The sequence below is a fragment of the Prionailurus viverrinus genome, chromosome D1 (genome assembly GCF_022837055.1).
Source record: "Prionailurus viverrinus isolate Anna chromosome D1, UM_Priviv_1.0, whole genome shotgun sequence".
NCBI lineage: Eukaryota > Metazoa > Chordata > Mammalia > Carnivora > Felidae > Prionailurus > Prionailurus viverrinus.
In genome coordinates, this window is record NC_062570.1 from 114,200,418 (window position 1) to 114,213,642 (window position 13,225).

The 13,225-nt window shown below is 60.7% G+C and overlaps 1 long non-coding RNA gene across 1 annotated transcript; it reads right to left on the bottom strand.

Moving 5' to 3' along the window:
* Positions 1 to 3,515: 3,515 nt before the first annotated feature.
* On the bottom strand, positions 3,516 to 6,918 carry LOC125147007 (uncharacterized). The gene is made up of 2 exons (XR_007144959.1): positions 6,814 to 6,918; positions 3,516 to 5,517 (listed from the first exon to the last, which is right to left on the bottom strand). It is a non-coding gene; the product is annotated as an uncharacterized LOC125147007 (long non-coding RNA).
* Positions 6,919 to 13,225: the final 6,307 nt, after the last annotated feature.

Here is a 13,225-nt window from a genome sequence, read left to right on the forward strand (position 1 = left end):
GCCCTGGCCGGATGCCTGGACACCCCCACCGCCAGGTGTAACAGTCAGAAATGTCTGCAGACACCGCTGGGGTCACCTGCCACGGCCGCTGTGACGAGGGTTCGCACATGAGGCAGCTGACACCGGAGAGACTCATTGTCCCCCTGTCCTGGGGGCTGGAGCCCAAGGTCCAGGCGTGGGCGGGGCCGGGTCCCCCCGAGGCCCCTCTCCTGTGTGTGGCCGGCCGTCCTCCCCCTGTGTCCTCGCGGGGTCGTCCCTCCGTGCGTGTCTGTGTCCCGATCCCCTCTTCTTGCAAGGACCCCGGTCACACGGGATCAGGACCCACCCTGGCGACCTCATGTCACCTCAATCACCTCTGTAAGTCCCCTCTCCAGATACGGTCATGTCCTGAGGTGCTGGGGGTCAGGGCTTCAACATGAATTTGGGGGGACACAGCTCAGCCCGTAACAATTGCCCCACTGGTGACTTCCTAAGAGCGCCCAGCGTCATGGGGGGACAGGGCCCCCACTAACCCCCACCCTTCGCTCAGGGCGAGAGATTTGTGATGACAGAACCAGCCTCGCAGACGGCTGCTCCGGGCCTGACCCTCAGAAGCACTGGGCCAGTGAAGATTCCAGGTTTCTTCACTGGGAGAACTTCATCGTGTTTCTGTCTTTTGGTCGTTTGGAGACACTCCTGGATGTGGTTTGCTCGGTGGCATCTATAATTGGACTCTTTGTTTCTTCAGAAAAAAATACACACACCATGAAGAGTGAGTCCCAGTGTCCATCTCGGGCTGATGATGACATATCCACGGAGGTCCGCGGACTGTACAGACAAGCGACCGGTGGGGGTGTCGATAGTGGGAGCTGACGTGGGTGCGGGCATACTTACCACCCAATTTTGCTGTGAACCTAAAACTGCTCTAAAAACTGAAGTCTATTTTATTTTAACGTTTATATATGTTTTTGAGAGAGAGAGAGAGAGAGAGAGAGAGAGAATGTGCATGTGCTGGAGGAGCAGACAGAGGGAGACAGGATCCAAAGCAGGCTCACTGCTGTGAGCACAGAGACCAGGATGAGGCTCGAACCCACGAACCGTGAGATCATGACCTGAGCCGAAATCAAGAGTCAGATACTTAACTGACTGAGCCACACAGGCACCCCCAAAAATAAAATCTATGTTAAGATAAATAGATCTACCCTATGACCCAGCAATAGCACTGCTAGGAATTTACCCAAGGGATACAGGGGTGCCGATGCATAGGGGCACTTGTACCCCAATGTTTATAGCAGCACTTTCAACAATAGCCAAATTATGGAAAGAGCCTAAATGTCCATCAACTGATGAATGGATAAAGAAACTGTGGTTTATATACACAATGGAGTGCTACGTGGCAATGAGAAAGAATGAAATATGGCCTTTTGTAGCAACGTGGATGGAAGTGGAGAGTGTGATGCTAAGTGAAATAAGTCATACAGAGAAAGACAGATACCATATGTTTTCACTCTTAACCCTGAGAAACTTAACGGAAGACCATGGGGGAGGGGAAGGGAGGGAAAAAAAAAAGTTAGAGAGGGAGGGAGGCAAACCGTAAGAGACTCCTAAATACTGAGAACAAACTGAGGGTTGATGGGGGTGGGAGGGAAGGGAGGGTGGGGATGGGCATTGAGGAAGGCACCTGTTGGGATGCGCACTGGGTGTTGTATGGAAACCAATTTGGCAATAAATTTCATACTAGATAAAATAAAATGAAATAAAAATAAATAAATAAATAAATAACATCAGTTTTGAAAATATAGCCCGCCCCCCCCAGATGAAATATTTAGGTGTAAATCTAATAAAACCTGTCCAGAATCAGCCCGCTGACCACCGCACAAACACCCGTGAAGGAAATCGAACAAGACGTAACGGAGGGAACGTGTTCACGGGCTGGAAGATACGCTCCCAGCCCTGACCTGCTAGCTTAACGGGATTCCAGTAAAAAGCAGGATTCTCCTCTAGATACAGACCAAATGAAGTTCCGTGTGTTTGTGAAGCCTAGGGTAGAAAGGCGGAAACAGTCGAAAAGCCAAAACAATTTTGAAAACAGAAATAAAGTAGGAGGAACGTATTTGCTCCTTTACGACGAGTCAGCAAAGCCGCGGCGGGCCAGACCGGGGCGCATGCGCCTCGACGTGGAAGGACCGGGTCCGCACGCGGGTGACAGCAGCAGGCCACCGCGTTCCGACACAGCGGGGACAGCCGACTGGGGAAGGTTGAGTTCTCCACCAGTGGGGCTAGAGCACACGAGAAAGGCCCAAACCCCAAATTCTGCACAAAAGTAACTCCCGGTCAGTCACAGGTGTACGTGCAAAATCCAGAACGCTCAAACCTTTAGAAGGAAGCCTCCGAGAAGGTCTTTATGACCTTGAGAAGGTCTTTATGACCTTGAATAACGAGAACTGTTGCATACAGGCAACAAAAGTACTGAGTGGAATTCGTTCCTCTCTGAATCTAAGGGGTAAGGTGATAAAACCTTACTGTTCTCCCCAAAGGAAGGAGGGGAAAGCTGGCCTTGGGGACGTCACGTCAAGCGTCCCTTCGGAAGGGACAGCTGCTTTCTTCATTTTCTTCACCAAATGTTTAAGCCTTTGGGGGAGCTCGTGGTTATCGGAAAATTTCGCTTACGGGGGTTTTGCCTTCAGGGTGACATCAGGGGGGCTCCACGGTTCACCCCCATGTGAAATAGAGAAAATCATTTTGTTTCTCTGTTGTGTTTTTTTTTAATGAAAACATTGATATTTAGATTTAGCCAGCTGGACTTGGTTTGGATGACCCCGGTTTTGCTGGCAACACGCAGGGCGTCCTCGTCAGGAGCCAGGGGACCTACGCCTTCTCTCCATCGGGCCTGATGGCGCTGTTGATCTGGAGTTTGGGCCGTGACATCCACAATGAACACACGTGTGTCACCTGTCGTGCCTTCTTTCTTCCTGGCTGACTCGGGGGTCGGGGGGACCTTGATGATGGCCTAGAGGCCAAGTCAGTTTCTCCTGGGGGCTCTTTGGACAATATTGGGGCTGCCTTCAGAGACCCAGTGTCTTGGGCCATCGGAATGCAGGTGACATTCAGACCTTCTGTTTTTGTGACTGAGGATGCCTTTCAGCCCTGCTTTCCTGGCCTTCAAAGCCTTTGTTTTGGCTTCGGCTTGAGGAAGGGCTTCCTTCTCTGCCTTCGGTGCCACCTTTGAGGAAGGGCTGAAATAGAGAAAATCTTAAAAAAAAACAAAAACGGCCACTTAGTCTCTGGCAATGGCCCTACAGTCACTTCAAACGAAGAAGCATTTACTCAGGGCACCTGGGTGGCTCAGTCGGTTAAGTGCGACTTTGGCACAGGTCATGATCTCACATTTCGTGAGTTCGAGCCCCGCGTCGGGCTCTGTGCTGACAGCTCGGAGCCTGGAGCCTGCTTCACATGTCCCCCTCTCTCTCTGCCCCTCCCCCACTTGTGCTCTGTTTCTGTCTCTCAAAAATAAATAAAAACATTATAAAAAAAAATTTTTTTTAAAAAAGAAGCATTTATTCAGTGAAATCTAGTAAACGCCGATGCCAACCGGGGGTCTGTGGTATTTGAACCAAGACGTGTGCTGTCCTTCCCGCCACAGCTCCACTGGGTTCCCACATGGCACAGCCGCGAACACGGGGTGTCCTGCTCACCTCCCTCCTCCTGCCCCAGTCGCCTGTTTGGGGGGCTGCCTTTTGAGTGGGTGTGGCTGAGAGGTGGGGGCGCCCTCCTGCCCCTAGGACCCCGCCTTCGGGAGCTGAAGATGTCACTTCTCCGGACCTCAGACTCCGAGCAGGGGGGTCTCCTGCCCTCTCCTTCGGATGCCACGCAGTCTCCTAGCCCACCCTGCCCCCGGGGCCCAGGGTTGGGGCCTCAGGAGTGTCCCCTGCAGGCAGAGCCCTCAGCCCCCACCGCCTGCCATGCTGCCCCGCGTCTGTCTCCTGCCCTCCCTCCAAAGTCTCGGCATGCGGGTGCTGGTGCCCCCACAGGGGAGTGCCCTCGGCCAGAGCAGTGGCCACCTGCGGCCGTGCAGGGGGAGCCCCCGGGGCACCTGCATCAGGAGACAGCAGTGTGTGTTTGCATTTGCATGGGCTCCAGCAACAGGGGGGACTCATTCACCTGAGGGAGTCAGGGGACGGTCAGCTGGGGTGAGGGCAGTGTCTCCTGGGGTGCCGGACTGTTCTCGATCTGAGGGCTGGGTACACAGGGGCTTGTGAAAACCAGGTGAGGTCTCCTGCATGATTTGTCCACCTTTCTGTGGTTTCATTTCCATTCGGTTCGCCAGAAACGAGAAGCAACATCTTGGGGGGCCTTTGCCGGGGCGCGGGTGGCCCGGGACGGCGCGGTCGCTCACCCCCAGCCCCCCTTTGTTGCTCCACCGTGACCGTGAGCTTCTATAAGCTCAGCGAAGGATTTAAAAGGATTTTGCTCACCGTACCCCACAATCATTTTTACAAAGGTTTTAAGGGTGCAGGGTTTTCCAGGTCTGCGCCTTCTTGAGTTTCTAGAACCGGAAGCCATCGCACGGAGCAGAGAACCGCCCCCTCCTACCAGCGCGGGCAGCCTGCCCTCTCCCGCACCCCTGCCGTGTCTTTGATGTTGAGACTGCCCGCCTTTGGCGTGGGCGACCTGCTGTTCACGAGCCTCTGACCCCCCGCAGCCCCGGGGCCTGTGTCTCCCAGGAGGCCCGTGGGTTCCGCACGCATGAGCACCTGCTGAGGTGAAGGGCTACAGTCTTCCCGAGGGGGAGGCATCTTTCCCAGCACTGCTTAGTTGAGCTCTGGCTTCCGCTGTCCTAGGAGCCATCGTGCTGAAGAGGCTCAGGGGGGCCAGAGGTGTCTGTGGGTGGCGTCCCCGCAACCATCGGTTAGTGTGTGGGGCAGTGTTCTCCAGAGCAACAGCACCAGCAGGATGTGAAGACAGAGAATGGTACTTATGTTAACGAACCGCGGAGGCTCGGTGAGCCCAAATCCGAGCGGGGAGGCCAGCCCCGGAGACTCGGCTGAGAGTCGCAGTTGTAGCCCAAAGGCTGTCCGCTGGCGGAATTTCCTCTCGCTTGGGGAAGTCGGTCTTTTATGCTCCGCAGGCCTTCAACTGATTGGATGAGGCCCACCCACAATGTGGGCAGCGTGCTGTTTTATTCAGAGTCCACTGATCTAAACATCAATCCCATCCGAAGACACATCCCGAATAGCGTTTGGCCGACTGTCTGGGCACCACGGCCCAGCCAAGTTGACACATAAGATTAACCATCACGGTCGGGAATGCGCAGGTCACATCCTAGCTCTGTGTTGGATCGGTCGTGATTTCTCCGGACATTAACCTCAAATCCATTGCCCCATGCACGAATTCATCAAGCTTTAGACTTGCAAAAGTGCCGCTCTTCCAAATCAGGCCTGTGAATTGGTCCTCGTGTCTCCCTAAGGCAGCACTGGGGATCCTCTGCCCTGGAGGGCGTCCTCTATTCTGGGGCCTGACCCCACATGACCCTGCACTCTGAAATGAGATGAAAGTCATTCTTCTGTGAACCTCTCCGCTCCCTCTCCCAGGTGACAAGGCCTAGGCGGCATCTCTTTCCCTTTTTGTCCTGGCTGCTAGGGAGCTCACAGCAAAAGCTGGGCTCTTTGACTGTCATTTCTGTGTACCTGGATGTCACAATGTCACTGAGCTCTCCACTCTCTCTCCCCTTTTGGGCCATCACATGCTTGCTGAGCTTTTGTTCTGAGATAATCTACACCCTCTGGGTGAGTCAACTGGAATCCAAGCAAGGCAGGGTGGCATCAGGCCTTGGGGACAAAGGGCCATTGCTTTAGATCCCAGCTCTGCTCTTACTGCCTTTATGGCTTGGGGAAAATTCCTTTACGTTCAGGTCCTCTGCGTTTTTAATTATGCACTTGGGATGAAGCACATAAAACATCTAACTCAGGGCCTGGTGCATGACGCCCAGTGAAGATTAGCTCTGAGTGTTTTATGACCCGTTTTCATGCTAAGGGAAACGCTGGATTAGGTCCACAGGGGGTGGACCCCTCCGGCCGCAGAGCACCCCTGGCCCAGGACAGCCAGGCGGGAAGGTGCCGCCTTTCTGATGCTCCTGACACTGGGGGCAGGGGCCGAGCCTGTCACAGAGCACCCCTGCCCAGCCCAGGTCCTCTCCAGGCCTTGTGGGGGCGCTGCCCCAGCCCCGCCCACCCTTTGCAGGCTCTGGGGTGGGAAGCAAGAACCCAGAATGGGGAGGGATCCAGCATTAGGCGGGGCTTCTTCCTGGTGGCCCCAGAGCTAAGCGGGGCTCCTGAAGGGGGAGCAGAGACTCTCGGTGGCTGCGAGGGGTGGGCAGTCTGGGCAGGAAGGTGGGGCTTGGGGACCTGGGCTCAGAGCTCTCTGACCCCTCTGGCACCCCCTCATAGTGGACTTAGAAGGACAGTGGCTCTGGCGGGGCTCAAGTCACAGTCCCGAGCCTCCTGCAAGCCCCTGATATCCACAGGGCCAGTGGCCAAGAAGGGGACGCCAAACCTTTCTTGCCGTGTGGCACCCACGAAGCCTTGGGAGCCTCGCCGGGCAGAGGGACGGAAGCCTGTGGCCAACCTAGAGACGCACAGGGCACCCCAGGCCCAGGTCCAATGGCCACCAGGAATCTGATTTTCCCCAGACCCAGCAGACCTTGGAGGACACACCCCAGATTCTGTGCCTCCAAGCAGATTCGGTCACAAGCAGACCGTGCCAAGGACCCAGCCCCGCTGGCCACCCACCACCCATCCACTCACGCACGCACCCATCCCAGTGAAAGCCACTTACAAGTCCTGCTCCTGTCCTCACCCCTGTCCACCGCCTCTCAGGGTGAGATGGGGACTGCAGGTCGTGCTTGTGGGGACCATGGGCCTGGGGGTGGGACCTCCAGTCTCTTGTACAACCAGACAGAGTGCAAGCCCCGCCTCCTCCCCCTCCAGTCATGTGACCCTAGGCAACCCCGTAACCTCTCTGGTTCTCAGTTTCTTCCTCTGTAAAGTGGGGTTCAAAGTGAGGGAAGGGCTGCTTGCGGAGGAGGGCAAATGACAATGACAGTGAAGTTCCAGGCCTTTCCAGGCTCCCAGGGGGAGCAGTTATCAGGTCACCCTTGCTTTCCGTGGACTCTGGGATCAGTGTTCTGGCCTGGCCCCCTCTCCCTCATCACAGCCCACCCCTCTCCCTCCTCCCTCCCCCTCCCCCCGCAGCCCACCGCCCCATACCCCCCAGTACAACCGCCCCTCACATAGCCCCCCACCCCCCCCACTCCCCTCAACCCCCCTCACCCCCACCACGGCAGGCCTGAGGGTTGAGGGCGGGGTGGGGGGGCTTGGGGGCTCACGCACTTGGCGTTAGTGGAGGTGGGAGCAGAAAGCCTGGGCCGTGCTCGCCCCCTGGCGTCAGCTTGGCCTGGGACACGAGGGAGGGAGCCGGCCTGCCCCTGGGCTCAGAGGCGGGGACAGCCTGGAACCAGGCTCCGCTCCGCAGGTGAGGACCTTGGCGTGGCCAGGCCGGGTCCGGTGCCTTTCCTGCGGGGACCAGAGCCCGGTATCGAGGTCCCCGACCTCTCTGAGCTTCTCCCCCGGGGCTGACCCCGCTCCCCCAGGCAGGTGCGGGTCGTGCAACCAGCCCCTCCTGCGCGTGCCCCCTGCGGTCGGGCGTGTCTGCCGCCCTCTGGGTCACCGCACGCTCCGCCTGTCTCCCTGGGCCCTGGCCCGTCAGACTCCGCGTGGCCCCCCTGTCCCCGCCCACTCGTTCTTCCAGGTGCCAGAGCACCCCTCCCCAGCTCTCAGGGGCTGTGTGCCCGGTAGGCTCTGGTCCCCACCAGCACTGTCACTAAGTCAATCGTGCTCTCCGCGCCTCCTTTTCTCCGCTCTAGAGTCGCAGCAGGAATCGCCGGGCTCGCCCACGTTAAGGAGCAAAGTCCGTGGGCGGGCGGGGGGTGGGGTGGGCTGGGGTGGGGGGCTCCCCAGGTGCAGCAGGGTCTGCGCGCCTCGGAGGGCGCCACCTGGTGGCAGCATGTGCCCATGGCGGGGCGGGGGCGGTGGAAGGGAGGCTGCTCTCCCAGAGGGCTCTGCGGGGGAGAGAGTGACCAGACCCACAGACCTGGGGGTCTGGGGTCTGCAGGAGTCCCCCGCCCTCTCAAGGAGCGTGTCCGCAGCTGGACAGGTGGGACAGATGAAACGCCTGCGGACTCCAAAGCGCCTGGGCTGTCCTCTCCTGACCCATCTGGAAAAGATGATGCGGAACCAAAACTAGCCCATGTGTCCTCTGAAGTTTGTCCTTCCCAATCACAGTGCTTTTGATGCTTTTTTTAAAAATAACATCACACATCCTTAAAATGTGGTTTCTGTGGGCTCCTCTTCCTGGGGTCACCAGCTGAGCAGGTGCAGCCAGAGGTCTGGCTGAGGTCAGCGAGGATCGGGGAAGTGCCTGCCCCACGGCCACGGGGGACATGGGCGGGGGTGGGGCCGGAAGCCTGAGGACCCCCAAGGGCGGTGGGTGGCCTCCTGGGGGTGGACATGCTGTGGGGCTGGCTGAAATCTTAACCTGGAGGGCACGTCCAGCCCCGGACCTGCCAGAGTGGGGGTCTTCTCTGGACCCTGCCCGAGCGGGGGGTCTTCTGCTTCCGGCTGCCATCGGGACCCCCCTGCCACGTCCCTGCATGCAGAATGCATGGGTGTCTGTGCCCCTTCTCTCCGATACCCCTCCACCACCCACCTAGTGGGCCATGGCCGACTTGGGGAGAGGCTCCTGCAGCGTGGGGGGTCTCCCTCCCCATTTTCTCTCTCCGTCCAGAACTTTTCAATGCACCAAAGACTTTATTCTTCCTGCTGGCTACTGACCACTGAGTCAGTCCTCTTGGAAGGTTCTGGCAGCACCCAGGGATCGAGAGAGGTGCGTTCCCAAACCGGGTGAAGCCACCCGCCTTCTCCCTGGGCCGCCGCAGGATTCACAGTCGTGAAGGCTCATGCCTGCTGCTCGCTGGCCCTTCATAGCGCGGCTGTCCCTGGCGGCCTGCCGCTTGGAACCGCAGCTTCCTTGGCCTCAGTCCCTCACGAGTCCCTCTGCTGCTCTCCTTCCCCAGACAGCACCTGCCCCGACAGCAGCCCTGCCCTGGTCCGCCGTTGCTGCTGTAGCGGATGCCACAGACGGGGGCTTAACCAGCGGGCGTTCACTTCTAGCTGACCTGGAGGCGGAAGCCCGAGTCAGGGTGTCGGAGTGGGTGGTGGGGGGGTCTGGGGAGGGCTCTCCTCCCTCTAGGCTCCTACCTGGAGGAGAGACAGCTGTCTCTGCTTCTGTAAGGACACTAATCCCACCTCGGGGACCCCCGCTCATGACCTCATCTCCCCCAGTCACCTCCCAGAGGTCCCCACGTCCATCCCACCACCATCCCGTGGGTGACTGGGGATTCAACGTGTGCATTTGGGGGAGGACACAGCTCAGCCCGCAGCTCACCCCCCAATCAGCTCGGGATGGTGCGACCACCGCCAAGGGCTAGTCTGGTGTCCCCCCTCCTTGGTGGCCCCCACCCGGCTCTAGGCCTGACCCAGGAGCCGGCTAAGAGTCGGGAGGTGTCAGGAACTCTGACACCCCCTCCCCGTGCCTACAGCCCCCGGGCCCCATGTGTGCCCACCCTGGGCAGCGTCTGCAGGAGCTTCCCCGGACCCCGACCCCAGCAGCAAATCAGGCCCCGGGGCGCAGGCCCCCAGGCCCGCTGTGGTGCAGACACCTTAGCCCCTGGCCTTGGCAGGAGAGGCAAGGTCTCATCCACCTTTGTCCCTCGGCTGCTCATCCACTGCTTACGTGAAACATTTATGTGGCGCCAGCTGTGTGCAGAGCCGGGGAAGGGAAACTGGAAGGTAGCGCCCTCCCCAGGGGACCCACACCAGCTGAGGGGGCCTGGGGTGTGCAGAGGAGTGTGGGGCCGGCCCGGGGCCCTCGGGGGTGGGCTGACCCTAGAGGGAGCAGGGCAAGGTCCCAAAGGCCCAGGCTAATGAGTTCACTTTGTCCCGGAAGTTGGAAATTAGTTATTTTGTTTATTCTGTTCGTCTGTTTTTCACTAAAGAAGTAATCCTTCAATCCGTTCTCCGTCTAATCAGCGCAAGAATTTCAGGGACAGCTAAGGAGCTCGTGGCCCTGCCGTAAGTGCCAGCACTTCCTCCAGTCCTCTGGGGAGCACCCCGGGGAGGATTTCAAAGGGCTAGGATGTGGGAGGACGTGTCCCAGGGGAGGCGTTGGCCCCGGGGGTGCTCAGAGGCTTGGCAGGGAGGGAATTCAGGGACAGGCCACGGCTGGCCTCAGCCAAGCTTGGGGACAGGTTTCCAGCAGATGAGGCAGGACAGACGACCTCGGGATGAAGCTGGCCACGGTTCTGAGCAGCCGATGCTGCGTGGCTGACCTGGGTACAGACGCCACAGGAAATGCACCAGGACCAGCTCGGAGCCATCGGGGAGAGGAGGCTCCCACCTTCCCTGAGCCCCAAGCATGTTCTACAGCACCCCTCCTCCCTCCAACTCTGGGGTCCCCCAAGGGAGCCACAGCCCCAGACCTCACCACTGCCCACAACCTCCCGCTGCCAGTGAAACCAGGTGCTGCAGTGTCCCCCCGAAGGGCTCCGCTCCGGGCAGGGCTCTGAGCACTGCCAGATCGAAGGGCCCAGCACACTGGCACCCCTGCCCCCGGGTGCCCAGCAGGGATGGGGACACGACCACAACGGCCCGGATGACGAGTGCACAGCCAGCAGTACAGTAGCAGGTAGCCAACACTGGGGCTGAGCACACGTCGTGCCGTGTGTCCAGACCTGCAGGGGGACGTCAGGGTGCGGTGAGCAGGGACCCTGCAGGGAGAGTGACCCCACAGTGAGCAGGGACCCTGGGTTGAGCAGGGACCCTGCAAGGAGAGTGACCCTGGGGTGAGCAGTGACCCCTCAGTGAGAGTGACCCTGAGGTGAGCAGGGACCCAGGAGTTAGCAGTGACCCCGCAGTGACAGTGACCCCGCAGTGAGCAGCGACCCCACTGCGGGTGGGGGTGTCAGCGTGGACCATGTGGCCGGCCCAACGTGCCGCCCCAACATAGCTCGTGGGGGCGCCCGACAGAGGACGCTCCTGCTGGGCAAGGGATCCTTCAAGGATGATCACACGGCAGGGGGCTGCAGCTCAGAGAGGCTCGGGGGGAGGGGGGTGCTGACTCGGTCCGGCCACATCTGGGTGTCACAGCCGGTGCTCAGGAGGACCGTGGGTCTGCAGCCAAGTTGGAGGTCACCCTGGGTGCATGGGACCGTCTGGGGTGGCCAGCGGTCCAGGACGGAGACCCCGGGACATCATGCTGGGCAGTGTGTGGGGTTGGAGGGCTCACTCGCCCCAGAGTGGGTGTTGGTGGGGGCTGCACGGGCTCCCGGGAGTTTGAGGAGGGCACCGGCCTCCGTGAGCCCCGGGGTCCAGGCCCGCGCACTGGTGCTTCCTGGAGTCCAAGGGCGGGAGGTACCGGAGGCCCAGGGGACACAGCACAGCCGAGGGTCCCCGGCCAGGGAGGGGGGAGAAGGAGGCCCAGGGGACACGGCACAGCCGAGGGTCCCTGGCCAGGAGGGGGGAGAAGGAGGCCCGGGGGACACGGCACAGCCGAGGGTCCCTGGCCAGGAAGGGCGAGAAGGTCCTGAGGACAACAGGACCAGCAAACCCGGGAGAGGGAATGATGGGAGGACATGGGCAATTGCCACAAGGGGAAGGGACAGTGGCAGGACGCGGGACTGGAGCTAGAGGCTCAGTCAAACCCTGTGGAGAAGGAGGACGGAGGCCGGCCTCTGGAAGGGGGTGCAGCCGGGCGATGGCCGGCCCGTGGTGGGCAACGGGGCTCTGGGGACGCCGGCAGGGGTTCTGTCGCTGCACGGGTGGGGCCGTGGCCCCGGAGCAGCCCCGTAACCGTGGCTCCTGCGGCTTGAGGCTGGAGACGGGTCCAGGGGCCCCTCGTCCCCGCTGGGGTTGGGCTGTTCCAGGGCCCCGTGTGGGACCCCCGGCAGCTCCTCCTGTGCCGTCCTGACCCCCCGCCCCCCACACCCCTGCGGCCCCTCGAACAGGCGCGGACGCCGGGTCCCCCGGGCAGCGGGGCGTCTCTCGGGCTGTGGAGCGCCCCAGGTCCCGCTGCCCACTCACAGCCTCGGGGTGGGGGGCGCCGGCCATCCCGTGCACTGGCCTGCGGGGACTGGGGGTCTGGCGGAGGCCCCCCGTCCTGCACGTGGGGCGCCGCTGCCCAGGCTGACGTGGCTCGGCCCGCTCCCCACCTGTGCTGCCTGCCCGGGCTCCGGCTGACCACGCGGGTGGCCGGGCCACGGGCCGACGCGTCCCCCGGATGGGGCCGCCTGGACGTGGCGAGCCTGACGCGATGGCTCAGACGGTCCCGGGGGACCCGAGAGACCTGCAGAACGTTACCGCCGGTGAAAGGGGGGCAGAGGGAGACACAGACGCGGCGTGCTGTAAACAGTCTGGTTCCTCGATGTAAACCAGATTCTGCCCCGGGACGTCAGGTAAACATCTGTGCCGGAGCCCGGGCCCCCCACCTCCGGGGAGGCCCAGGGGTCTGCATCGCCTACTCTGGGACGCGTCAGAGGGACCGCCCAGACGTTCCGTAATTAGGCAAAATTGGCCTCGCGTTCCTTCGCTAAGTCCCCGAGATCTCTGCAATTTTAGGTCTTCTCAAAAACGAAAACACTTGGTAATTCAATGACACAGGCGAAAAAAGCCCGGGATGTTCTCTCAACTGGAAAATACCAATTAAGGCAGCGATTCTGGGTTTCCAGCCCGCTCGGGCTGAGCCGGGGGCTTATCTCCGGGGAGAGGAATCCGCGGGGACCGGGGCCCCGCGAGGGCCGAGGCCCGGGCTTCTTCCCGCAGCCTCGCCCGACGGCGCTGCCCCGGGGCCCGGCTCCGAGGGCCGGGGGCTGCCGCGGGGGTCCCGGGGCTGGGTGACCCTTGGGGACGGAGCCCCGGTCCTGCATCCAGCTGTGTGCCAGCACCAAGGACAGTGCCTGGACAGCTGGTGTCCCTGCTGGGTCTCCCTGCAGGCGGCTGAGTCCCCCCACCTGGTGGTGGCTCCCGCCTGAACCTCGTTGTGTGTTCAGGCCACATGGTGTGTGTATGGGCGGGGGGTGGGGGGGTACGTGCAGGCTGCGGTCGGAAGTATTCCAGAAAAATGACTGCAGACCTCT